Consider the following 27081-nt stretch of genomic DNA (forward strand, 5'->3'; position numbering starts at 1 on the left):
ACCCTTGACGCTGCATCATAGACAGGAGCGCCTGCGATGGTGTACTCAACGACGAACCTGAATGCACGAATGGCAAAACATTTTTTCGAATGAATCCAGGTTCTGTTTACAGCATCATGAAGGTCGCATCCGTGTTTGGCGACATCGCGGTGAACGCACATTGGAAGCGTGTATTCATCATCGCAATACTGGCGTATCACCCGGCGTGATGGTATAGGGTGCCATTGGTTACACCTCTCGGTCACATCTTGTTCGCACTGACGGCACTCTGAACAGTGGACGTTGCATTTCATATGTGTTACGACCCATTTCTCTACCCTTCATTAGATCTCCTCGAAACCGTACATATCAGCAGGATAATGCACGACCGAATGTTGCAGGTCCTGTACGGGCCTTCCTGGATACAGAAAATGTTCGACTACTGCCCTGGCCAGCACATTTTCCAGATGTCAGCACATTTTCCAGATGTCTGACCACCTGAAACGTCTGGTCAATGGTGGCCGAGCAATTGGCTCGTCACAATACGCCAGTCACTACTCTTGATGAACTGTGATTTCTCAGGATCTATGCACCCAAATTTCGTGAAAATGTAATCACATGTCAGTTCTAGTATAATATATTTGTCCAATGACTGCCCGTTTATCATCTGCATTTCTTCTTGGTATAGCAGTTTTAATGGCCAGTAGTGTAACAGCGGCGACGCGTGGTGCTGCGGAAGCAATAAGGCGTTCGTAAGTCCTTGAAGGAGCTGGCACCGCATCTGTACACGTAAGTGACCTAATTCCCATAAACTGCGGCGAAGAAGGCGACGATCTATTGACGCCACGTTCAATCACATCGCAGCTGTATTCCATCGCATTCATATCTGGCGAGTTCGAGGGCCAGCATACCAACTGTGTTCCTCGAACCACTCCATCACACTCCTGGCCTTGTCACATGGCGCATTGTCTTGTTGGAAAATGCCACTGGCGTTGGGAAACATGATCGTCATGAAGGGGTGTATGTGGTCTGCAACCAGTGTATGATACTCCTTGGCCGTAATGGTGCCTTACGCGAGCTCCGCTGGACCCATGGATGCACACGTGAATTTCCCTAGAACATAATTGAGTCGCCGCCATCTTGTCTCCATCCCACAGCACAGGTGTCAAGGAGCTGCTCCCCTGGAAGACGACGGATTCGCGCCCTCCGATCGGCGTGATGAAGAAGGTCTCGGGATCCATCAGACCATGCAACGCTGTGCCACTGTACCAACGTCCAGTCCCGATGGTTACGTGCACATATCTGTCGTAGTCGCTGTTTCCATGGTGTAAACTCTGGCACACGCATGTTTTGTCTGCTGCGGGGGCGCATCATTACGAGTGTTCAGTGCGCTGTGGTTTCAGACACACTTGTACTCTGCCCAGCATTAAAATCTGATGTCAGTTCCGCACACAGCTCGCCGTCTGTCCTGTTTCACCAGTCTGCCCAGCCTACGATGTCCGACATATATAATGAGGAGTGGCAACCCAACACCACGGCGTCTGGACGTGCTTTCACCTTCGTTTCACCATGTATTGAAGACACCCACCATAGCACTGTCGAACACTAGACAGGTCCTGCCACTTTCGAAATGCTCATGCCGAGGCTCCGGTCCACCACAATCTGTCCTCGGTAAAACTCAAAAAATGGTTCAAATGGCTCTGAGCTCTATGGGACTTAACATCTCAGGTCATCAGTCCCCTAGATCTTAGAACTACTTAATCCTAACTAACCTAAGGACATCACACACATCCACGCCCGAGGCAGGATTCGAACCTGTGACCGTAGCGGTCGCGCGGTTCCAAACTGAAGCGCCTAGAACCGCACGGCCACACCGGCCGGCGTCAAACTCAGATATATCACGCGCCTTCACCGTTCTACACACGGACAGAACGCTCACTGATACCTCCATGCACCGTACGTGTGTCTGACTTGAAGTCATTCATCGACAGGTGACGCTGCTGTCGCCTGGATGGGTTTATATCGATAATAGGTCGGTGGTCGTAATATTCTGGTTGATCACTGTAATGCATACATCACCAGAAATTTTATTCCCCAGAGAAACTTTCCTAGGCATTACATGTATCCTCTTCAGTCACATCATATTATCTATTGTTTACTATTGCTGGTGAATCTTCTGGATTTTGGGCACAGGATCAGGTAATCAGGTATTTCAGCTTACAAATCGCAAGATACAGGGGTGCCAACACCCTGCAGCTAACAGAGCTCACTGCGCCGGGGAAGTGGGGTTTACTCGTAAATAAGCGCGAATGTGTCAAGATGTTTGGATTTAAATGTCTTCGAAGCTGACATGTTATGTCCAAAACCTAGTTCCCTTCTTTTCCATATGTAACTCTACCCGCAAATTTTTTTATTTTTTATTTTTTTTTTTTTTGTTTGTTATGATGGAGCATTTTACATTCTGGTCCCTAACTTTTACTCTGTCACGCTTCTGACATTACACTGATGCCGATTTCTCTTGACTCGGACGACGACTAATCCAGTGTATGTTTCTTTATTGTCTTTCAAACCATCCTGCTTATATCGTGGCAACGGACGAAGGTTTCACAAAAATACAGGACGACCATTAATTAAATGTATTTGTCTACCGTCTGACAAAATTTTAAAGGATTCGTACACGTTTGAAACATAGAAGTGCCATGCGTAAATAAACTCACAAAAAACGTGCAAAATCTGGATGAAGCTAGAATTTTGAAAGCGAGTTTTCAATTTTATCGTAAGAACGCATTTTTTATTTATCTGATTCACTTTAAACCGTTTCCGCACATTTAGTTCACTTTAGACTATAATATCACGAGAATGGATAAAGATTATGCGACAACAAATTTTCGTTTTAACTTTAGCCATGCAAAGTCTGAATTGATTCGTACAAGTTTAAAGTACATAAGTGGCGTGCTTTAGAAGCCTCCTAGAAAACGTGTTTTTTACATGTAAAATCCCAAGAAAGCAAGACTTTTCAGATGGTTAATTTACCTTGGAGCAACGTCCGATACACCAGTGGACCATATCTGAACCATTAGTCTCGTTCCAGTCCGGAGTTATTTAAGGGTAACTGTTTTTGATCGTTATATCCGAATGTTTCAAAGGGCTCGGAGCACTATGGGACTTAACATGTCATCAGTCCCCTAGAACTTAGAAATACTTAAACCTAACCAACCTAAGGACACAACACACATCCATGCCCGAGGCAGGATTCGAAACTGCGAGGGTAGCGGTCGCGCGGTTCCAGACTGTAGCGCCTAGAACCGCTCGGCCACACCGGCCGGCCCTGTAAGTGGGAAGACATGCTAAAACGTCACATAGAATTAGAGCTGCTGCGAAACTCTCTGAAGTTCCCAGTTCGATAAAAATAACGAATGCGTTTAAAAGGACGAGTGTACTCCCGACTGACTGGCGCTCGAAACATTAGAAGCATTTTCTCTGATCCGATGCGCGACAGTTCTCAATCTCCTAAGAATTACCTAGTGGCTACTAAGCTGACTTACTAATCAATAACACCTGAAACAACCGAAAAGAGAATCATTAGACGACGAGGGGAAAGAGGGAAACGCCACAGTAATGTGGTTTTTGCTCATAAAACTATTCAGTACCTCCAGGATACTATTGCATGAAACCCACGAACAATGCAGTGATATGATACGTGGTGTCCAAACACCACGGTTTCAAGTCAGTGATTCGCCTAGATGGGCAATGGATCCATCTTCTTCAGCGCGGGTGTACTAGTACGTCCGACCTCCTGCGAGTATCTCCGAGTACCGAGCGTGAAGGACATGCACAGGGACCGTGGATAGGTGGCGCTCGGTGGGACAGTGGATCGGCCGTTAAGCCCGTCTCACACGGAGCGAGATTCGCTGTAAGTTTCCTTGCTGGCTCGCGCGACGGCTAACTTGAGGGCTACGTCGTCTGCTAGCGGGCTACCTTGCTGGGAACCTTGTAGGATTTCCAGGATAGGCCCGGTGCTATTTTTCTTGTAAGGTTCTCTGCGCGCTACCTGCGTTGGCCAATCATGAGACGTTTCGTTTGTGACGTCAGACGCGGAAAGCTTGGGCGGGAAGCCTTTGTCGATAGTCGCTTTTCTGCTGTTGTGAAGTGCGGTAGGAAGTTCTTATAATTATTAAATAGTGGCACCGCAGTGGTCCAAGGAAGCGACTGAAGCATTGATAAGTACTTACAGGGAAGAACAGTGTCTGTACGTCGTGAAAAGCGCAAACTACACTCCTGGCAATGGAAAAAATAACACATTGACACCGGTGTGTCAGACCCACCATACTTGCTCCGGACACTGCGAGAGGGCTGTACAAGCAATGATCACACGCACGGCACAGCGGACACACCAGGAACCGCGGTGTTGGCCGTCGAATGGCGCTAGCTGCGCAGCATTTGTGCACCGCCGCCGTCAGTGTCAGCCAGTTTGCCGTGGCATACGGAGCTCCATCGCAGTCTTTAACACTGGTAGCATGCCGCGACAGCGTGGACGTGAACCGTATGTGCAGTTGACGGACTTTGAGCGAGGGCGTATAGTGGGCATGCGGGAGGCCGGGTGGACGTACCGCCGAATTGCTCAACACGTGGGGCGTGAGGTGTCCACAGTACATCGATGTTGTCGCCAGTGGTCGGCGGAAGGTGCACGTGCCCGTCGACCTGGGACCGGACCGCAGCGACGCACGGATGCACGCCAAGACCGTAGGATCCTACGCAGTGCCGTAGGGGACCGCACCGCCACTTCCCAGCAAATTAGGGACACTGTTGCTCCTGGGGTATCGGCGAGGACCATTCGCAACCGTCTCCATGAAGCTGGGCTACGCTCCCGCACACCGTTAGGCCGTCTTCCGCTCACGCCCCAACATCGTGCAGCCCGCCTCCAGTGGTGTCGCGACAGGCGTGAATGGAGGGACGAATGGAGACGTGTCGTCTTCAGCGATGAGAGTCGCTTCTGCCTTGGTGCCAATGATGGTCGTATGCGTGTTTGGCGCCGTGCAGGTGAGCGCCACAATCAGGACTGCATACGACCGAGGCACACAGGGCCAACACCCGGCATCATGGTGTGGGGAGCGATCTCCTACACTGGCCGTACACCACTTGTGATCGTCGAGGGGACACTGAATAGTGCACGGTACATCCAAACCGTCATCGAACCCATCGTTCTACCATTCCTAGACCGGCAAGGGAACTTGCTGTTCCAACAGGACAATGCACGTCCGCATGTATCCCGCGCCACCCAACGTGCTCTAGAAGGTGTAAGTCAACTACCCTGGCCAGCAAGATCTCCGGATCTGTCCCCCATTGAGCATGTTTGGGACTGGATGAAGCGTCGTCTCACGCGGTCTGCACGTCCAGCACGAACGCTGGTCCAACTGAGGCGCCAGGTGGGAATGGCATGGCAAGCCGTTCCACAGGACTACATCCAGCATCTCTACGATCGTCTCCATGGGAGAATAGCAGCCTGCATTGCTGCGAAAGGTGGATATACACTGTACTAGTGCCGACATTGTGTATGCTCTGTTGCCTGTGTCTATGTGCCTGTGGTTCTGTCAGTGTGATCATGTGATGTATCTGACCCCAGGAATGTGTCAATAAAGTTTCCCCTTCCTGGGACAATGAATTCACGGTGTTCTTATTTCAATTTCCAGGAGTGTATTATAATAAACACTTGCGTGCAGAAGCACTCGAAAGAGTTGCAAGTGCCGTGTATCTTGTTCGACCATATACGACGAGCAAGGAGTGCTATAGCAAAATGCACAATTTACGTACTCAGTTTAAAGTGGAGAACACCAAAGTAAAATCATAGAAATGCAGTGGCACTGGGATGAACGACGTAAGTACAAAACTATGAATTTTGTGTTGGATGTAGAAACCTACTACTTGCAAAACTCGGACACATTTAAGACTATTTCCTAGAAATATCACACTGAATATTCACCCGATTTTTGAAAGCACATAATCTTGAATGGTAATGGATTACGATGTAGCTTTCTTCTGAATCAGAGGCGAAACCATACAAAGCAGTTCTTCAAACACCAATACACCCATTCGTATAAAATTTGCTAAGGATGTACGATCTTCTATCCTATAAAATAAAGTCGTGTATAACAGTCATTATTGGTATATTTATAAAGTCGAACGGTAATGAAATGGTGATACTTTTCAAACAAAAGTAGGTGTTATGCGAACTAACCTCAACTCTCTATGAAGCATGGAGAGCACACCTTTTCCAGCGTTTCTCCTCTTAATCCAGTTTTTCGTCCATTCTTTCTTTCTTCTTCTCTCATTAGCATGCATTTCTGCATCGTTTAGCACCAAAACAGCTAATAACGCCAGTTTGTTCTGAACATCTGTACCTGAAACAGCCATCTTCGTTCGATACAACATGCAGCCGATCACAACACAACTAGCTGCCGATCTTGCACTGTGGGAGAGCTTCGGAATGGAAGATAGCCGCCTCCTTTCCCTGCAAGCCGGCAGGCACGCACGCCATCTCGCAAACTTGCGGCGAACCTTGCTCCGTGTGAGACGGGCTTTAGGCGTGCCGAGATAGTCCGTGCAGGGTCGATAGACCCTGTGTCTGGGTGGCGCAGTGGATAACGCGTCTGCCTTCTAAACAGGGGATCCCAGGTTCGAATTCCGGTCCGGTACACATTTTCAACTGTCACTGCCGATGCCGCATAAAATCCTGATGCAGCTGATATCAGTAGTCCCTTTCCTTCACTTCCTTCCTCCCCCTTCTTCGTTTAGAAATACAATTATCATGATAGACAAACAAAATCTCTATGCATTCGACTAAAAATGCAGCGTATTTGTGAATATTGTTTACACTAGTGTGTTGAGAAAAAAATTTCTACTGCTGTTCAAATGAAATTTCGTATGGAAAGAAGCATCTACAAAACCGGCACAAGAACACATATAGAACAGTATCTACGAAATTTGCCACTGAAGATGTCTTTCAAATAGTACAAGCAAAACGCCTACAGCATTAAAAGTTCGTTTCATTCAGATGTAATTACAGAGATCACAAGGGATACTTATTGACGTAATACAACACTGAGGACGACAGACCAACGAAAGCTAAAGATGATATCAGAAAGCAGGCTAAGAAATTCAGAATTCTTAAAGTGTCAAAATAATTACAGTTCGTGTGATCTCAAAATTTTATACTCTTATTGGATCTACAGCACTCACAGATCCATTAACTCACGTATGAGCAAGTTGGCGTTGGCAGCACTCTTTCGTCAGTTCTTACCTGAAACAAAGGAAAGCACAGTTAGGAACTCAAAAGGGTTTTCACTGTTGCAGTAACACAAACACAGATACACTTCCGTAAGTACATGTCGTAAGAGAACAAGAACCTGATAGTACGGTCAGCAAGGTTGCAGTGAAATAAACGTCTAATCTGGGCCGCGCGGGATTAGCCGAGCGGATGCGGCACGGTAGCTCAGCGTGTTCGGTCAGAGGGGTGCTCGCCCTCTGTAATAAAAAAACTGAGTAAAAAAATCAACGATCAACTTGACCGGATGTCTTGTGACGTCCGCCCAGAGCAAACGCAATGCGGTCTAAGGCGCTGCAGTCATGCATGGACTGTGCGGCTGATCCCGGTGGGGGTTCGAGTCCTCCCTCGGGCATGGGTGTATGTGTTTGTCCTTAGGATAATTTAGATTAAGTAGTGTGTAAGCTTAGGGACTGATGACCTTAGCAGTTAAGTCCCATAAGATTTCACACACATTTGAACATTTTGTCTAACAGGGGAAAATTTTTCAAATAACCAGCGGTTGGAAGAGCACCATTGTCGAGCTACAACCATAAAACGACGGACAGTGAACGATGATCGCACGGAAATGTGTGAATTTAAACTAATTTGCACCAGTTAAATTTGTTATACTACGTAATAAACGCAGTTACAGATTAAATTAGCTGGACTGGAGGTATTAGTTTCAGGTGAACAGCGAAGGCAAATTTTAAATATTTATACATGGCTCGTTACGTCGTGCGTGATTATTACTGTGATATTTTCCGGGTACAGCTTGACTATTAAATCAGATACACTAAAAGTACGTTCATGTCATTAACTTGTTAAGAGTACAAACTGTACTCCGGAAATATCTCTGCAGGAAGATAAGAAGGTGCCATGTTATTAACCATGAAATGTAAAGGTCATGTTTTACTTTTTGCTGTGGTACAGAGAGCATGTATCAACTTTTATTCCGTCGAGTGCTGTGGAGCACAACAGCAACAGCCAAACACAGCAGCACCGAAGTCGGACAAAGCCACAGTGGTACACACACCAAAATACATTCGCTTTCTGGAAACAATCCTGCATTTCCGACCTATGGTAACTTGGAAACTTTTATTGGATTCAGTGCCCCCTAGCCTTCTGTTACCTTATTATCAGGTTGTTTTACTCCATATAGTATACATCTGTACGACAATATACACGGACACTTAAAATGAGGAACTTATCCATGTTATGAAACTAACGTTATAATAAAGTGGAGGAGAGTATATTTCTCTGTTCTTTAGTGGAAAATACTCCGCGAAAGACTTAGGTCAAAGAATTTCACTCCGTACCACACCAACTTTCAGTTGCAAATATATTGTCTTGTGGAATACAGAAAAGAATTCGGGACGGGGTTGGCAGGGTACAGCAAGTTGTCTTGGATGTGAACGACAGAAGTAGAAGCAACTTCAGAATTACCGCAAGGAAGTACAACCTTGTTATTCATGTCGTGCACTAATGATCTGTCAGACATTTTCAACAATAACCTCAGAATTTTCGGAGTTACGTAATTATTTTCCAATAATTATAAAAAATATCCAGTCAGATACTAATAAGATTTGAGTGGAGCAAATTGAATACTGAATCAGCAAATGCAGAATATAATAGCAGGGGGAATAAAAAAATATTTGCATGCATTGATGCGACGATAGCGCAAACTTCCCAACAGAATTACTAAATTCGCTCAATGTTCCCCGTATCTCCTGCCACAAAGTCATCTAAACAACACCCTAGAAGCGGAAATATTAACCGGAAAAGAAAAGGCAAATTAATATTCATACCAATAATTCCAAGGATTTCAATGAACTTATCATTCAGTTTTAAAAGGCTCCACTTTCCCGTAAGATTGGCGAGCTGTATTACCAGCAATAAAGTACAAAGGCAAACATTCCACTGTTGCGGAGTCAATTTGTTCACCGTCAAAACCTTTACTACTAAGTCCCGTCTGCTCCCGCCAAAAGTCTGTAATTAGGGGTTGCGCAGCACCATACGTATTACAACTTTGTAGAACATTCTCGAACATTTTTAGCCTTCGATCTTGTAGAAAACTATATGAATGATATTCCCACCATTTGACTGGCAAACTTCTTTGTTTAATACTACTATCATGATTTCGGCTTTAAGCTATCATCACGAACAAAATTGCAAAAAATTTGTGTACAAATGCATAAAAATGAGAAGAACGAAATTTAACACCAGGATGCCATTCCAATGTCACATTAAAAATTATCGAAATTATACTGCATACATATTGAGTGTAACTGGAGTTTGCTAAGTGAAGTCATCGTCAAGCTCTATTGAACTGAGTATCCCGGCATGTAGGCAAGTACAAGATCACCGAAATGTATGGCAAACATGTAGCAAACATGTTTTTCAGCCACAAAACAATTGAGCCGCCGAATGAACATCAATACTATAGTTACACGTGCAGTGAACATACACTCCTGGAAATTGAAATAAGAACACCGTGAATTCATTGTCCCAGGAAGGGGAAACTTTATTGACACATTCCTGGGGTCAGATACATCACATGATCACACTGACAGAACCACAGGCACATTGACACAGGCAACAGAGCATGCACAATGTCGGCACTAGTACAGTGTATATCCACCTTTCGCAGCAATGCAGGCTGCTATTCTCCCATGGAGACGATCGTAGAGATGCTGGATGTAGTCCTGTGGAACGGCTTGCCATGCCATTTCCACCTGGCGCCTCAGTTGGACCAGCGTTCGTGCTGGACGTGCAGACCGCGTGAGACGACGCTTCATCCAGTCCCAAACATGCTCAATGGGGGACAGATCCGGAGATCTTGCTGGCCAGGGTAGTTGACTTACACCTTCTAGAGCACGTTGGGTGGCGCGGGATACATGCGGACGTGCATTGTCCTGTTGGAACAGCAAGTTCCCTTGCCGGTCTAGGAATGGTAGAACGATGGGTTCGATGACGGTTTGGATGTACCGTGCACTATTCAGTGTCCCCTCGACGATCACCAGTGGTGTACGGCCAGTGTAAGAGATCGCTCCCCACACCATGATGCCGGGTGTTGGCCCTGTGTGCCTCGGTCGTATGCAGTCCTGATTGTGGCGCTCACCTGCACGGCGCCAAACACGCATACGACCATCATTGGCACCAAGGCAGAAGCGACTCTCATCGCTGAAGACGACACGTCTCCATTCGTCCCTCCATTCACGCCTGTCGCGACACCACTGGAGGCGGGCTGCACGATGTTGGGGCGTGAGCGGAAGACGGCCTAACGGTGTGCGGGACCGTAGCCCAGCTTCATGGAGACGGTTGCGAATGGTCCTCGCCGATACCCCAGGAGCAACAGTGTCCCTAATTTGCTGGGAAGTGGCGGTGCGGTCCCCTACGGCACTGCGTAGGATCCTACGGTCTTGGCGTGCATCCGTGCGTCGCTGCGGTCCGGTCCCAGGTCGACGGGCACGTGCACCTTCCGCCGACCACTGGCGACAACATCGATGTACTGTGGAGACCTCACGCCCCACGTGTTGAGCAATTCGGCGGTACGTCCACCCGGCCTCCCGCATGCCCACTATACGCCCTCGCTCAAAGTCCGTCAACTGCACATACGGTTCACGTCCACGCTGTCGCGGCATGCTACCAGTGTTAAAGACTGCGATGGAGCTCCGTATGCCACGGCAAACTGGCTGACACTGACGGCGGCGGTGCACAAATGCTGCGCAGCTAGCGCCATTCGACGGCCAACACCGCGGTTCCTGGTGTGTCCGCTGTGCCGTGCGTGTGATCATTGCTTGTACAGCCCTCTCGCAGTGTCCGGAGCAAGTATGGTGGGTCTGACACACCGGTGTCAATGTGTTCTTTTTTCCATTTCCAGGAGTGTAGTCTGAAAATATACTATGCAGGTTACTGGCTGACTGGTAGTCAAAGTTGAACAGGTTAGATTGTAATTCTACGTTGCACAATCCATGATTACGGAAAGATCATAGGTACCTAAGATGAGACATCTCTGGAAGTACTACATTATCTATGAATACATCTGTAAACACATCTTCACGGAAATATGATATCATGCCGACAGGAACACCCTACACATCATATAACGACTATAACCGTGATAGAACGAAACCGTCCGTCGAATATATATAATGCATTATACCCGTTCTACAACATATTGGTTACAGCACGTAATATTTTACTGGCAAATTCCAGTAACTTTCGGTACCATGTTTATGTATGACAGACCGACCCACTATATAAGAAGACTCGACAGACGGTTGTGTTCTGTCACGGTTATAATTGCTCTGCACTGCACTGAAGTATGGGCGTTTCTCATTTAAACCAGCATACGATGTGGCTCAATTGCTTTATGGCTGGAAAACATGTTTGCTACTTGTGTGCTATACATGTCGGTGATTTTGTACTTCTACACGCTGGGACTCCCAGTTCAATAGATCTTGACGATGACTTCTCTTAGCAAAGTCTAATTACACCCAACATTTTTATCTGACGTTTGAATGGCATCCTGATGTTAAATTTGGATCTTCTCACTTTCTACGCATTTGTACAAAACTTTTATTTCAATGTTCTTCGTAATAATAGCTTAAGGCCGAAATAATGATAGTATTATAAATATTACAAAGTAAAGGGCATTGTACAGTCAAATGGAGGAAATATTCAAACATTATTATATGACTGTGGCCCAAAAATATGAAAAGACTGTAGAAAATTGTCGATCGCCTTGACATAGCGATATTGTTCAGGGGTGTGACCGCGAAGCTTCAGAAGTAGTTTGTTCTGTTGTACCAGATCGCACGCTTTACCTATGTACAGAAAGACTCCTGGTCTGGAGTTCCTTCTGCTAAGGTTCCGCGCACCGCGTTAGTCGTTTAGTACGAGGGTGAGTCAAATGAAAACCTTGAATATTTCTTAAATATTATTTATTGCGCAGAAGTGGTACACAGCTGTATTATTTACTGTGCCGAATTGGTGAAAAGCTGTATCACTTTTCAACATAATCTCGCCCACGCTCAATGCAAGTTCTCCAGCGCTTACAAAGCGAATAAATTCCTTTAGAAAAAAATTATTTTGGTAGTCTGCGCAACCGCTCCTGCACCGTGTGGCGTACTTCTTTGCTCCCATTGCGTCTTTGAGTGATTCAAACGTATGGAAATCACTTGGGGCAAGGTCTGGTGAGTATGGTGGATGAGGAAGACACTCAAAATGCAGGTCTGTGATTGTTGCAACTGTTGTACGGGCAGTGTGGGGCCTTGCATTGTCATGTTGCAAAAGGACACCTGCTAACAGCAATCCACGTCGCTTTGATTTGATTGCAGGCCGCAGATGATTTTTTAGGAGATCTGTGTATGATGCACTGGTGACAGTGGTCCCTCTAGGCATGTAATGCTCCAAAATGACGCCTTTTTCGTCCCAAAAGAGAGTCGGCATAACCTTCCCTGCTGATGGTTCTGTTCGCAACTTCTTTATTTTTGGTGATGAGGAATGACGCCATTCCTTGCTCTCTCTCTTCGTTTCCGGTTGGTGGAAGTGGACCTAAGTTTCATTCCCAGTAACGATTCTTGCAAGGAATCCACCACCTTCTCGTTCAAAGCGCCGAAGAAGTTCTTCACAAGCATCAACACGTCGTTCCCTCATTTCAGGAGTCAGCTGCCTTGGAATCCATCTTGCAGACACTTTGCGAAACTAGAGCACATCATGCACAATGAGGTGTGCTGACACATGACTAATCTGTAAACATGCTGCAATGTCATTCAGTGTCACTCGGCGGTTTTCCTTCACTACGGCTTCAACTGCTGCAGTTTTCTGTGTGCCTGACCTGGACGAGGAGCATCTTCCACTGAAGTCACACCATTTGCGAACTTCCTACTCTCTTCGTAGACTTGCTGCTGTGACAAACATCACCATACTGAACCTTCATTCGTCGATGAATTTCAATATGTTTCACACCTTCACTACGCAAAAACCGAATAACAGAACGCTGTTCTTCCCTGGTGCAAGTCGCAAGTGGGGCGGCCATCTTTATACTGATACTGCGACGGTACGTGTGCATCTGCACTATGCTGCCACCTACAGGCGATACTGCACGCTGTTTGTAGCACGCTTACCAACTTACAGGATAACGGCGCGAAATTTCGATTTGTTATTACAAATTTAAGCTTTTCATTTGACTCACCCTCTTAATTTAGATTACCCGCTTATTTAACCTCAGAATGGACATGACGAACACAAGCCGTCGCGGAGTGGTTAAGTGTGCGTCTGCCTTGCCGCAGGGTGGCGGACAACACAACTCTGGACTGCGAGATGACCGGATTCGGCGTGCGCGGGCGGAAGGGGTCGGTGAGCCTGCAGACGTCTCTGCAGAAGGTGACCAACCTGACGCAGTGTCGCGCAGGAACCCCCGAGGAGCGGCAAGTGGCCCTCTGCACCGACAGCCCCAAAGAGTCCAGCGAGAGCGCCGCGTGCAGCGCTGGCTCCGGCGCACCCCTAGTCTGCGGGCCCGGCCTGCTCACCGCCGTCACCCACTACAGGTACACTCTGGCTGCACGCCGCTACCTCAACCTCATGCCCTCATGCTCCGAGACCTTTACAGACCCTCCCACCTGTCGACAGTCAATTCTCGACAGTTCTAAGTACACTCTGGCTGCACGCCGCTACCTCAACCTCATGCCCTCATGCTCCGAGGCCTTTACAGACCCTCCCACCTGTCGACAGTCAATTCTCGACAGTTCTAAGTACACTCTGGCTGCACGCCGCTACCTCAACCTCATGCCCTCATGCTCCGAGGCCTTTACAGACCCTCCCACCTGTCGACAGTCAATTCTCGACAGTTCTAACAAGGGAACCTCCCCATCACACCCCCCTCAGATTTAGTTATACGTTAGCACAGTGGATAGGCCTTGAAAAACTGAACACAGATCAATGGAGAAACCAGGAATAAGTTGTGTGGAACTAGGAAAAAAATAAGCATAATACACAAACTGAGTAGTCCATGCGCAAGATAGGCGGCGTCAAGGACGATGCGAGCGCAGGAGCGCCGTGGACCCGTGGGTAGCGTGAGCAGCTGCGAAACGAGAGGTCTTTGGTTCAAGTCTCCTCTAGAGTGAAAATTTTAATTTTTTATTTTCATACAATTATCAAAGTTCAGGCACTCACACAAAATCAACTTCGCTTTCCAAAATTCCAGGACATGTTCAGATTTGCTTGGACATAGGAAGGATTTGACGGTCTACACACGGCAAAATTTGAAAACGTTAAAAACATATGTTTTGACAGAGCACAGGGAAAACTAAGCGACTGTGAAACTGTTGCATTCATTTGTTGCAGTTTATGTGACAAACTGTTATGTTTTCATCACTTTTTTGGGAGTGATTATCACATCCACAAGAAAACCTAAATCGGGCAAGGTAGAAGAATCATTTTACCCATTCGCCAAGTGTACAAGTTAGGTGGGGCGACAACATATTCCTGTCATGTGACGCAAATGCCGTCACCAGTGTCGTATAGAATATATCAGACGTGTTTTCCTGTGGAGAAATCGGTTGACCTATGACCTTGCGATGAAATGTTTTCAGTTTCCATTGCAGAGGCACGTCTTTTCGTCTACTAATCGCACGGTTTTGCGGTGCGGTCGCAAAACACAGACACTAAACTTATTATAGTGAACAGAGACGTCAATGAACGAACGGACAGATCATAACTTTGCGAAAATAAAGAAAGTAAAATTTTCACTCGAGGGAAGACTTGAACCTGCCCACGCTAACCACGGGACCACTGCGATCCTGAGCTCACATTATCCTTGATGTTGCCTATCTTGCGAATGGACTAGCCAGTTTGTATATTTTGCTTATTTTTTTCATGCTTCCATACAACTTCTTCCTGTTTTCTCGAGTGATCTGTGTTCAGTGTTTCAAGGCCTATCCACTGTGCCAAATTATAACTAAATCTGAGGGGGGTGCGATGGGGAGGTTCCCTTGTAAGTACACTCTGGCTGCACGCCGCAACCTCAACCTCATGCCCTCATGCTGCGAGGCCTTTACACCCCCTCCCACCTGTCGACAGTCAATTCTCGACAGTTCTAAGTACACTCTGGCTGCACGCCGCTACCTCAACCTCATGCCCTCAGGCTACGAGGTCTTTACATACCCTCCCTGTTTCGCGGTGCGAACGTCGCTAGATGTTTTGAAACTTGAGACATGATTGGTGGCTGTGTCAAGGTTACTCCTGCAGTACCGTGTTTCACTCTGTTAACTATGTTAAGGGGACTACAACGTGGTTCAGGTCGAAAGTAATCGTTTTTCGGTTTTCATCATATTTCGATAGATTAAGGTTTTATTTAAGTACTCTGAAAAGGATTTTGCTGAGAAAAAAAATGTTCGAGCATTTGAAGTGCATTATCCTACCACGTGTTTTTATCTGCCACGCCCACTTTTCTGTCACCCACTGTCAACCCACCCACTGTCAACTCTAAGCCATATGGAGATGCCATTATTAGCAAAATAGAATGCGCAGGCCACGTTCAAAAACGTTTGGGAACAAGGCTGAGAAAACTAACTGTTGATATGAGAGGAAAATAATTAGAAAATGGAAAATTATTGACCAGATAGGGTCGGTTAACTAAAACTGAAATAGAAAGCTTGCAGGCATCCTATGGGCAAGCAATTAGGAGAAATAAAGAAAATCTGGAGGCAATGAAGAGCGATGTTTGGGCCATATTCTTCAATAAGTCCTCTACTGATGATAAGCCATGTCATGGATTGTGTCCATCAGGAGAAAATTCGTGGTGCAAATAGAATAGGGCTCAGGCAACTGGAGAATCTTATTCTCGCCAGAATTCTCTTCCTGCTGCTGTTATTACAGCAATTAAACCTATTTTCAGAGACTTGGCTCATCCTGACCTTCTAAGGAAATGTCTGCATCCTGGTGCTGGCCGGTGTGGCCTTGCGGTTCTAGGCGCTTCATTCTGGAACCGCGTGACCGCTACGATCGCAGGTTCGAATCCTGCCTCGGGCATGGATGTGTGTGATGTCCTTAGGTTAGTCAGGTTTAAGCAGTTCTAAGTTCTAGGGGACTGATGACCTCAGCAGTTAAGTCCCATAGTGCTCAGAGCCATTTGAACCATTAATCCTGGTGACAATATGATCACTGAGCTGCAACACTGCGATAAAATGAGGATAGCCGATGCAGACAGGTCTGCATCTAATATGGCCAAGAAAGCAAGACAAGCATCCAGGAAGGTGAAAAAGAAGCTGGAAGACCTGGTAGTGGCCAAAGAAGGGCCATCATATGCAGCAGGACAGTTTTAATTAACTGTAAGTAACAAATTTTTTAAAATTTTTTCTTTAAAGTCAATTTCCCACAAACTAAAAATTTCAGTTCATATGCCCCATTATATCATTAACTACCATAGATAAATGAACGAAATTTTCAGAGACTCTGCATAACATAAAAAAACGACCTCTGGTACTACATTCATTAGTATTTCCCCATTAGGAAGTCCACAAAAAAATATTTTCTGCAGAAAAAAATTAATATTTTTGTTAATAAATTTAAAAAAGTATTTCTTAAAAACTATAACATGGATAAAGAAGATTTTAGTACAGTTGACTATATTAGAATCATGTAACATACAGTAAAAATATTAAGATCCTGCATCAAATAGTTTTTTCAGAAATGGGTCAAATACTTGCCTAAATTAACATGGGTTATAGGCTGGGTGTGCTCCTCTTTTCAGCTGCAGGCTAATCGCTCCTAGCGAGCAGTACCGTAAACAGTCCGCTACCATAGCCGAGCAGTCAGTATGACAGACTGCCACGCGGCGAATCTGGGTACATTTCCAATACCGCGACGGATTTTTGCACAGTGAGACGACTGGCCAGGGTGCACTCAGCCTCGATCAGGAACTGTCTGACTGAGAGGTCCACATGTCAACAATGGTGCAGGGGTGCTGACTCCATGCCTCTCCATACCACATCTGAGTATGAATGGCTGAGGATGACACTGTGGTCGGGCAAGTATCGTGTGGGAAGACACAACTGAAGGGTTTCCTCCTCCCCCTCCCCCTCCCGAGGAAGATGTACGAAGATTCCCAGCGAGTAGCGATGTTTCATTTGTGAAGTGCCAGTCGCTAGGCTGCAGCATAACCGTACCCTTGCCGTCCCATTTAACCTGCACCATCACTGCTCACCCCGCTGCTCACTGAGATCCTCGCCAATGATGATATCAAGCTGGTTTGCATTTCGCACCATGACCTAGAACCGCCGGATGTCCTGAAATTCAAGCTATGACTGACTGCTTCAAGGTCACTCCGAAAAAGTCGTGCTTGAGTCTGTCGGCACTCTGCTAGCTATATGAACAGCTGCATGGCAATTACGCCTGGCGAGCAGTGATTCTGCAGCGTAAAGGTAACAAGGCTCCCAGGGAGCAGTGAGGTGCGATGTGCCATTACAGCTGGAGTCACGAACGACGGCGGTCGAGCTTCGGCTTGTTCTGCGCACCTACGTCACGTTTTCTCCGACAGCCAATGAGCGCTCAGTAGTGTTCTGAGCGAACTGCTGTGAATCCCGTAGCTAATGCGAGCAATAAACGTGATTTCAGTGAGTTGTTTACTGAATACGCGAGTTGTCACTGCTGATTGTGGTGCTAAGTGGTAAATTCTGCATAAGCAAGTAGGAGAAATAATTTGCAGGACGTACACTTCCTTCAAGTGGAAAGCACGCGCATGCGCGTACCGCAATTGTCAACGATACAATCCCCGTCCGTGCCTCGACATTCGCGAACCTCGGGCATGGGTGTGTGTGTTTGTCCTTAGGATAATTTAGGTTAAGTAGTGTGTAAGTTTCAGGACTGGTGACCTTAGCGGTTAAGTCCCATACGATTCTACACACTTTTTTTTTTGTTTGTTTTTGTGGATACAAGTCGGCGTTCCCATGAATGCGAGACAACGCCTGGTAGGACACGAGAAACCGCACACACAAATTGTTAGAGAACACTTGCAAACGAAAGAAAAAAAAAACATGTAACTGGCAGCGTGTGTGTGTGTGTGTGTGAGAGAGAGAGAGAGAGAGAGAGAGAGAGAGAGAGAGAGAGACGATCTATTGATTGCACAAGGCAGTAGTTTAGTAGATTACGTTAGCGGCATCATGGAGGTCCCGGTTGCCTAGTTAAGATCTTAATTACGTGTGGTCATTATAATTTGAGATGGTCTCATTATCGCAACTAGCGTGCAACAACACAATGTATTGATTCCCCGACCAACCATTAATATTAGCTCCACCTCTTGGTGCTTCCCGCACACAGCTAAAATCTCTCCACATGACATATGATAGGTCCATGTTGTTTTGAGACTCTACGTACCAACATGCGAAATCGCGTCTTGACTACAGATGAAATCGGGCCCGGGGCAGAGCTCTTGCTGTAGGGGTCATTTAAAAAATGGTTAAATGGCTCTGAGCACTATGGGACTTAACATCTACGGTCATCAGTCCCATAGAACTTAGAACTACTTAAACCTAACTAACCTAAGGACATCACACAACACCCAGCCATCACGAGGCAGAGAAAATCCCTGACCCCGCCGGGAATCTAACCCGGGAACCCGGGCGTGGGAAGCGAGAACGCTACCGCACGACCACGAGATGCGGGCAGGGGTCATTTAATAACTGGGGTTTCGAAGAAAGCGGCCGACTTCCCGGAGAGCTCTCCTTTTCATAGCTAACTTAACTATGCTCATTTGTACAGCTTTGGGCAGACTGCAAAGTTACGTTAGGCTGACAAACAGTGCCTACCTCTAATCATCAAAGTTACTTTCCTGGCGACTCGCTGGTGTATCCATGTGCGGAGGACAATCCAAAGGTAGCACAAAGGGCTACCTTGCAAGGGGAAAGGCCATCTTGGCAAAATTTACCAACTTCTGAATTAATAGCAGTCGCAACCTGCAAAATGTATAGACAATATTCCTATATAGTAGCATTATCACAGTCTATTCGGTATATTTCGTCCGCTCTTGCAACACGCGTAAAATCATAAATAAATTATAGTTAACATTAATTATTTTACAGAGTAACAGTTATGAAATAATATAGTCATAACTTCTGAACGGTTTGCGTTAGAACGTTCAAACTGCACGGTCTGCCGTGGGTCATTATGGGAATTAGTATACGAGGTGCGGCTAGAAAAAAACCGGACTGATGCTGGAAAAAACATTAATTTACAATTATGTACAATTGCATGTTATCTCCTTCAATGTACTCTCCTCCTCGGTCTCTACACCGCTCCATACGAATTTTCCACTGTTCATAGCAATGCTGCAGATCATTTTCGGTAAGTCCGTACATTACTTCCGTCGCTTTTTCTTTTACTGCTTCAACAGTCTCAAATCTAGTTCCTTTCAAAGCTGACTTGACGTTAGGGAAAAGAAAAAAGTCACAGGGGGCCAAATCAGGTGAGTAGGGTGGATGATCTAAGATGGGAATGTTGTGTTTTGCCAAAAACGTCTTCACTGACAACGCACTGTGAGCTGGGGCATTGTCTTGGTGAAGGATCCATGACTTTTTTCTCCACAAATCGTTCCGTTTTCTCCGTACTCGCTCACGTAGGGTAGCCAGGACGCTAATGTAGTAATGCTGATTCACTGTTTGTCCCTCTGGTACCCAATCAATGTGCACAATCCCTTTGATGTCAAAAAAAAACAATCATCATTGCCTTGAATTTCGATTTTGACATTCGTGCTTTTTTTGTCGTGGAGAACCAGGAGTTTCCCAATGCATCGATTGGCGTTTAGTTTCGGCATCGTAAGTAAAAAACCACGATTCATCGCAAGTAATAACATTTTGTAAGAAGGTGGGATCACTTTCAATGTTTTCCAGGATGTCAGAACAAATCATTCTTCGGCGTTCCTTCTGTTCAATTATGAGACACTTTGGAACCATTTTTGAACACACTTTGTTCATGTTGAAACTTTCATGAAGAATCTGCCTAACACTTTCCTTGTCAACTCCTGTTAACTCAGACACTGCTCTGATTGTTAAACGGCGATCTTGTCGAACAAGTTTACCGATTTTTTCAATGTTTGCATCAGTTTTTGCTGACAATGGTCTGCCAGTGCGAGTGTCATCACTGGTGTCTTCGCGGCCATCTTTAAATCGTTTAAACCACTCAAACACTTGTGTTCGCGATAAACAATCATCGCCGTACACTTGTCGTAACATTACAAACGTTTCACTTGCAGATTTTCCTAGTTTGAAACAAAATTTGATGTTAACACGCTGTTCTTTCTGTACACTCAACATTTTCCGACGCACAGACAAAACGTCAACTACTTAAAACAGACGCCACGGGCAGACTGAGTGCAGGAGCCAGATGAAACTCGAGCAGTAGGCGGAGCGAGAGTCACGTGACAGGCCACGCGACTTTCAGCCTTATTGCATTCGTTTTATTGTTTCACCAGTACTAGTCCGGTTTTTTTCTAGCCACACCTCGTATGCATGCATTGTTTGATTTAGCGACGAAGCCCACTTTCATATGGATGGGTTCGCCAATAAGCAAAATTGACGCATTTAGGGGATTGGGAATCCGCATTTCGCGATCAAGAAGTCTCTTCATCCTCAGCGGGTGATTGTGTCTCAATGTCCAGTCACGGAATAATCGGTGCGATATTCCTTGATAGCATAGTGACTACCGAACGGTACGTTTTGGAAGATGATTTCATCCGCATTATCCAAAGTGACTCTGATTTCGACAAGAAGTGGTGCATGCAAGACGGAGCTCGATCCCATCGAAGCAGGAGGATGTTTCATGTCCTGGAGGAGCACTCTGGAGACTGCATTCTGTCTCTGGGGTACCCAGAGCCCATTGGCTTGGACCTCGAGTGGCCGTCATAGTCTCCGGATCTCAACACATGGCACTCCTTTTTGTGGGGCTACATTAAAGACAAAGTGTACAGCAATAACCCCAAAACCATTGCTGAGCTGAAAACAGCCATTCAGGAGGTCATTGACAGCATCGATCCTCCGACACTTCAGCGGGTCATACCGCTATTCGTCTGCACCGTATCATCGCCAATGATGGCAGGCCTATGGAACATGTCATAACCTAAATCCGAATACCTGTACTGACGTTTACATGTTGAATAAAGGGTATGCAAGCCGTAGTCTGTGACTAATTTACGTATTTATTTTTTCCAATAGTTCAATAATTGTCACCCTGTATATAGAAATCTCTTTGTAGCATCAAAGGCTTGTTAAGCCATAATTAGCCAAACTCAAATGTGGCGATAACAGTTTGCCCTCTGCTGTAGCGCGTGGCATCACATGATCAAGAAGAATTAGGAAAAAGTAAGAGTAATGGTACCCCCTCAAAAGACACAGTTAAAAAATAAATTGTTGCAGTTTCAGAAACTTCCGTATTTTTTTACAAACCAAAAGAATGTTCGCTCTTTAACGTTTTATTAATTGTCACTTTTTCAACATTTAAAACAACAGAATAGATAGAACTTTCCGATAATATAAAAGAAAACTTCAATTTCATTTTGCAAAGGCCTCCACTTGCACAATGGACTCGCATTCGGGAGGACGACGGTTCAAACCCGCGTCCGGCCATCCTTATTTAGGTTTTCCGTGATTTCCCTAAAGCCGTGACGACTCGTTTGAAAGGGCACGGCCGATTTCCTTCACCATCCTTCCCTAATTCGAGCTTGTACTTCGTCTTTAATGACCTCGTCGTCGACGGGACGTTAAACACTAATCTCCTCCCCCCCCCCCCTGCACCACTGTGACCTGCAGTGCGCACCAAAAATCGAAAACCACACTGTACTTCCTCCTTTAACTGAAATCGCTCAACAGAGGAAAGGCCCCTACACAGAGTATGCGAAAGATGTTGCCGCTGTTGTAGGAGCAGTGTCTCGTCGATCTCTTAGAGAAGAGAAGCGTTCCTAATGATTCGGAAAAAGCAAGAGCACTTCCGTTTTCAAGTAGGGTCGCGAAACAGACGCACAACACTATAGGCCTATATCTCTGACGTCTGTTTGTTGTGCTACTTTCTAGTCTTTATGTACGCACATTCTGTCGAACGAGCAGTTGTATATGATTGCTAAGTAAGGAGCTATTATACCAGGAATCTAAGTGATATTTTAGGTCTACAACTTTGCTTCCGCCGTTTTGCAGTAGACGGCATTAGTGGAAAGTAGTGGCGCAAGTCGTAGGTCGTAAGTGTCATACAGTAAGCTTAGGCATTTAAGAACATAACGCCATCAAAATACGAGGGCAGTTCAATAAGTAATGCAACACTTTTTTTTCTCGGCCAATTTTGGTTGAAAAAACCGGATATTTCTTGTGGAATATTTTCAAACATTCCCGCTTCGTCTCGTATAGTTTCATTGACTTCCGACAGGTGGCAGCGCTGTACGGAGCTGTTAAAATGGCGTCTGTAACGGATGTGCGTTGCAAACAACGGGCAGTGATCGAGTTTCTTTTGGCGGAAAACCAGGGCATCTCAGATATTCATAGGCGCTTGCAGAATGTCTACGGTGATCTGGCAGTGGACAAAAGCACGGTGAGTCGTTGGGCAAAGCGTGTGTCATCATCGCCGCAAGGTCAAGCAAGACTGTCTGATCTCCCGCGTGCGGGCCGGCCGTGCACAGCTGTGACTAGAGATGGGCAAAACTGTTCTTTTCAGAGATTGGATCAGAACTGTTCACTCCCTGAAATGAATTAGCTCTTTTTCATGACTCACCACTCATTTACAATAGAAAATAAATGGAAGGCACATTGCCCTTTAAACTTGGTTTATTCCAGTACTATACCTGTATTTTGATCTTATTTGATCCTATTTTGAAGTAACACAGATAACGAGTAAGAATTTTGTATTGTTTATTGAAATTTCCACGATATGACAAAGTTTTTGATTATTGATTTATTTTGCACTATCGTGGTTTTTTGGGTGATCGGAAAATGTTGTAACTTGAGATTTACATTAACAATATATTTGGCTATAATGTATTAAAATTTCATTAACCTCATACAAATACATCGCAAGCCATATATTTTTAAAGTGAACGTTTCCTTCCGAAGACGCCTAAAATCGCAAAATCCGTACCAGAATAAGAAAAAAAAAATTTGACTGTAAAACGAAAGTGCTGCATATAGCCTTACGCAGAATAAAACAAGGAAAATATTGGTGTATCACATTTTGCGATACGTTTATCGGTTCGCTCGTAATTAAAGCGTAAATTCGAGTGTCCATAATAAAAATCCTATGGTAAGAGGAGTCGTCAGGAACCTAATCTAATCAGTTTAAACAAATAAAAATAAAATAAAAACGATTGATGTATACATAACATAATAATGTAATATACATAGCGGTATTACTACGAAGAACAATATCCAGTGGGGACGAACTCCGATGCAGAGGCGCTGAGTCGAGCAGGTCGAGCCGCGAGCTGTATTACTGCATGAGCTGAGACCGCAGAGACCAGAGTGACACCTGAGTCGCTTTGCCCAACGCTCTGGCTAGAGTCGAGACGGTGGGGTGAGCGTTGAGCGGGCGAGTTCCGAGGGTGGGGGGAGCGGTGAGCGGCCACCACTCACCCGCTCTGAGGCAAATCGTCAGTTCCCTTGCGAGCAGGTTTTTGCAAGTAGTTCCTATGTTATCCGCTAGGTGGCTCTCTGTCCTGTTGCTCGCATCAACTGCCCAGAGGGCAGGACGTGCGACTGAAACGATCGCCGACAGAGTGCGATGCGAAGTTAAGCTGCGCCAGACACTGCACACGGCAGACGACGCACAGAGACGGCACGGCATACGTGAAACACAAAATCCAATGGGGCACTGCACAATGCAGGCAGCCAAGGTAGAAGCAGGGCAGAGGCCGGCGCTGGCTGTGTTGTGTGGCGTGCACTGTGCTCTGACCAGCAGAGGCGCTGCTGATATGCTCCGTCTCTCTCTCTCTCTCTCTCTCTCTCTCTCTCTCTGTCGTGGGAAACGTTTGGAGCTACCGTTCTTTTTTTCTGAATCACTGATTGTTCACTCCTTTGAAAGATTCAACTCTATGAATTAGTTCAAGAGCGGATCCCCCATCTCTAGCTGTGACTCCTGCAATGGCGGAGCGTGCGAACACACTCGTTCGAGATTATCGACGGATCACCATCAAACAACTCAGTGCTCAACTTGACATCTCTGTTGGTAGTGCTGTCACAATTGTTCACCAGTTGGGATATTCAAAGGTTTGTTCCCGCTGGGTCCCTCGTTGTCTAACCGAACACCATAAAGAGCAAAGGAGAACCATCTGTGCGGAATTGCTTGCTCGTCATGTGGCTGAGGGTGACAATTTCTTGTCAAAGTTTGTTACAGGCGATGAAACATGGGTTCATCACTTCGAACCTGAAACAAAACGGCAATCAATGGAGTGGCGCCACACCCACTCCCCTACCAAGAAAAAGTTTAAAGCCATACCCTCAGCCGGTAAAGTCATGGTTACAGTCTTCTGGGACGCTGAAGGGGTTATTCTGTTCGATGTCCTTCCCCATGGTCAAACGATCAACTCTGAAGTGTATTGTGCTACTCTTCAGAAATTGAAGAAACGACTTCAGCGTGTTCGTAGGCACAAAAATCTGAACGAACTTCTCCTTCTTCATGACAACGCAAGACCTCACACAAGTCTTCGCACCCGAGAGGAGCTCACAAAACTTCAGTGGACTGTTCTTCCTCATGCACCCTACAGCCCCTATCTCGCACCGTCGGATTTCCATATGTTTGGCCCAATGAAGGACGCAATCCGTGGGATGCACTACGCGGATGATGAAGAAGTTATAGATGCAGTACGACGTTGGCTCCGACATCGACCAGTGGAATGGTACCGTGCAGGCATACAGGCCCTCATTTCAAGGTGGCGTAAGGCCGTAGCATTGAATGGAGATTACGGTGAAAAATAGTGTTGTGTAGCTAAAAGATTGGGGAATAACCTGGTGTATTTCAATGCTGAATAAAACAACCCCTGTTTCAGAAAAAAAAATGTGTTGCATTACTTATTGAACTGCCCTTGTATTAGTCGATTTTTGATTGCATCTTAAAGTTATTCTCGGCTGAATATGTCAACTTACGAGCCCAATTCTCGTCATCTACGGGAGGTTTTAATGTTCTGCTTTGATATGAAGAAATTTGCGGCTGAGGCTCATAAAAAGCTGGGTAAGGCCTATGATGAGACGCCTGTTAGTGACAGAACTTTGCAGAAAATGGTTTCAATGCTTCAAGAACGGTAATTTTGACGATGAAGACCGGCATGGTTGTGAAAGAGAGAAAGCTTTCGATGCGACTGCAACCGACGGGAACAATCACAGGAGATCGTTATTGAAAGCAATTGATGTGTTTGGGCCGATCACTGGAAGACAAACGGCCACAATACAGCGATAGACATGAAAAGGTGATTTTCCAGCATGACAGTGCTCGACCCCACGTCGCAAAACTCGCCAAAACATACCTGGAAACGTTGAAGTGGGAAGTCCTACCCCACCCGCCGTATTCTCCAGACATTGTTCCCTTTGACTACCAATCTTTTATTTCAATGGCACACGATTTGGCTGCCCAGCGCTTCCTGTCATATGAACAATTGCAAAATTGGATCGATGCATGGATCTTCTCGAAAGACGCCCAGTTCTTTCGCCTCGGGATTCGTATGCTGCCAGAAAGATGGGAGAAAGTAGAGGTCAGTGATGGCCAATACTTTGAAATGTAAATTTTTTGCAAGATGCTCACAATAAAGCCTCGAACTTAGAGAAAAAACGGCGGAAGCAAAGTTGAGCCCAAGTACAACCTGGACTCGAAGACTTGTCTTTACAACGCGATTTGAGTTGCTTCGCTAGACCTAAATACCTTCTTCTAACATACTCATGTTGGCAGCAGTTCTTGATTCGAATTCTGGAGTATTTACTTCGTCTTCTTTGGTGATAGAATTGCTGAAAATCGTGTTGACTTTGCATTAGTGGTACTGTCATCGGTAACATCATCATCGCTACCGCGCAGTGAAGATATTGATTGTGTCTTGTCGATTTTCCGTCATATTTGAAGACATGTCCAAAAGATGTTACGATCTAGACAGCTAGGCGCCTTACGCAGGTCTACATCTACATTTATACTCCGCAAGCCACCCAACGATGTGTGGCGGAGGGCACTTTACGTGCCACTGTCATTACCTCCCTTTCCTGTTCCACTCGCGTATGGTTCGCGGGAAGAACGACTGCACGAAAGCCTCCGTGCGCACTCGAATCTATCTAATTTTACATTCGTGATCTCCTCGGGAGGTATAAGTAAAAGCACTCCGTCTCCAGGCCACATGTGGCCCATCGGTACCATCCGACCGCCTATCATCCTCAGTTGAGGATGCGGATAGGAGGGGCGTGTGGTCAGCACACCGCTTTCCCGGTCGTTATGATGGTTTTCTTTGACCGGAGCCGCTACTATTCGGTCGGGTAGCTCCTCAATTGGCATCACGAGGCTGAGTGCACCCCTAAAAATGGCTACAGCTCATGGCGGCTGGATGGTCACCCACCCAAGTGCCGACCACGCCCGATAGCGCTTAACTTCGGTCATCTCACGGGAACCGGTGTATCCACTGCGGCAAGGCCGTTGCCTGCGGTGTAAGTAGGGGGAAGCAATATATTCGATACCTCATCCAGAAACGCACCCTCTCGAAACCTGGACAGCAAGCTACACCGCGATGTAGAGCGCCTCTCTCGAAGAATCTGTCGCTTGAGTTTGCTAAACATCTCCGTAACGCTATCACGCTTACC

The 27081-nt window shown here is 46.0% G+C and overlaps 1 long non-coding RNA gene across 1 annotated transcript in view; it reads right to left on the reverse strand.

The window, feature by feature from the left end:
- Positions 1–27081, reverse strand: part of LOC126194816 (uncharacterized) — a 197131-nt gene that overhangs the window by 123668 nt on the left and 46382 nt on the right. The window contains exon 2 of the long non-coding RNA XR_007538507.1: positions 7232–7276. This is a non-coding gene — a long non-coding RNA (uncharacterized LOC126194816). The remainder of the gene's footprint in view (positions 1–7231; positions 7277–27081) is intronic.

Source organism: Schistocerca nitens, chromosome 7 (assembly GCF_023898315.1).
Source record: "Schistocerca nitens isolate TAMUIC-IGC-003100 chromosome 7, iqSchNite1.1, whole genome shotgun sequence".
In the NCBI taxonomy this organism is placed as follows: Eukaryota; Metazoa; Arthropoda; class Insecta; order Orthoptera; family Acrididae; genus Schistocerca; species Schistocerca nitens.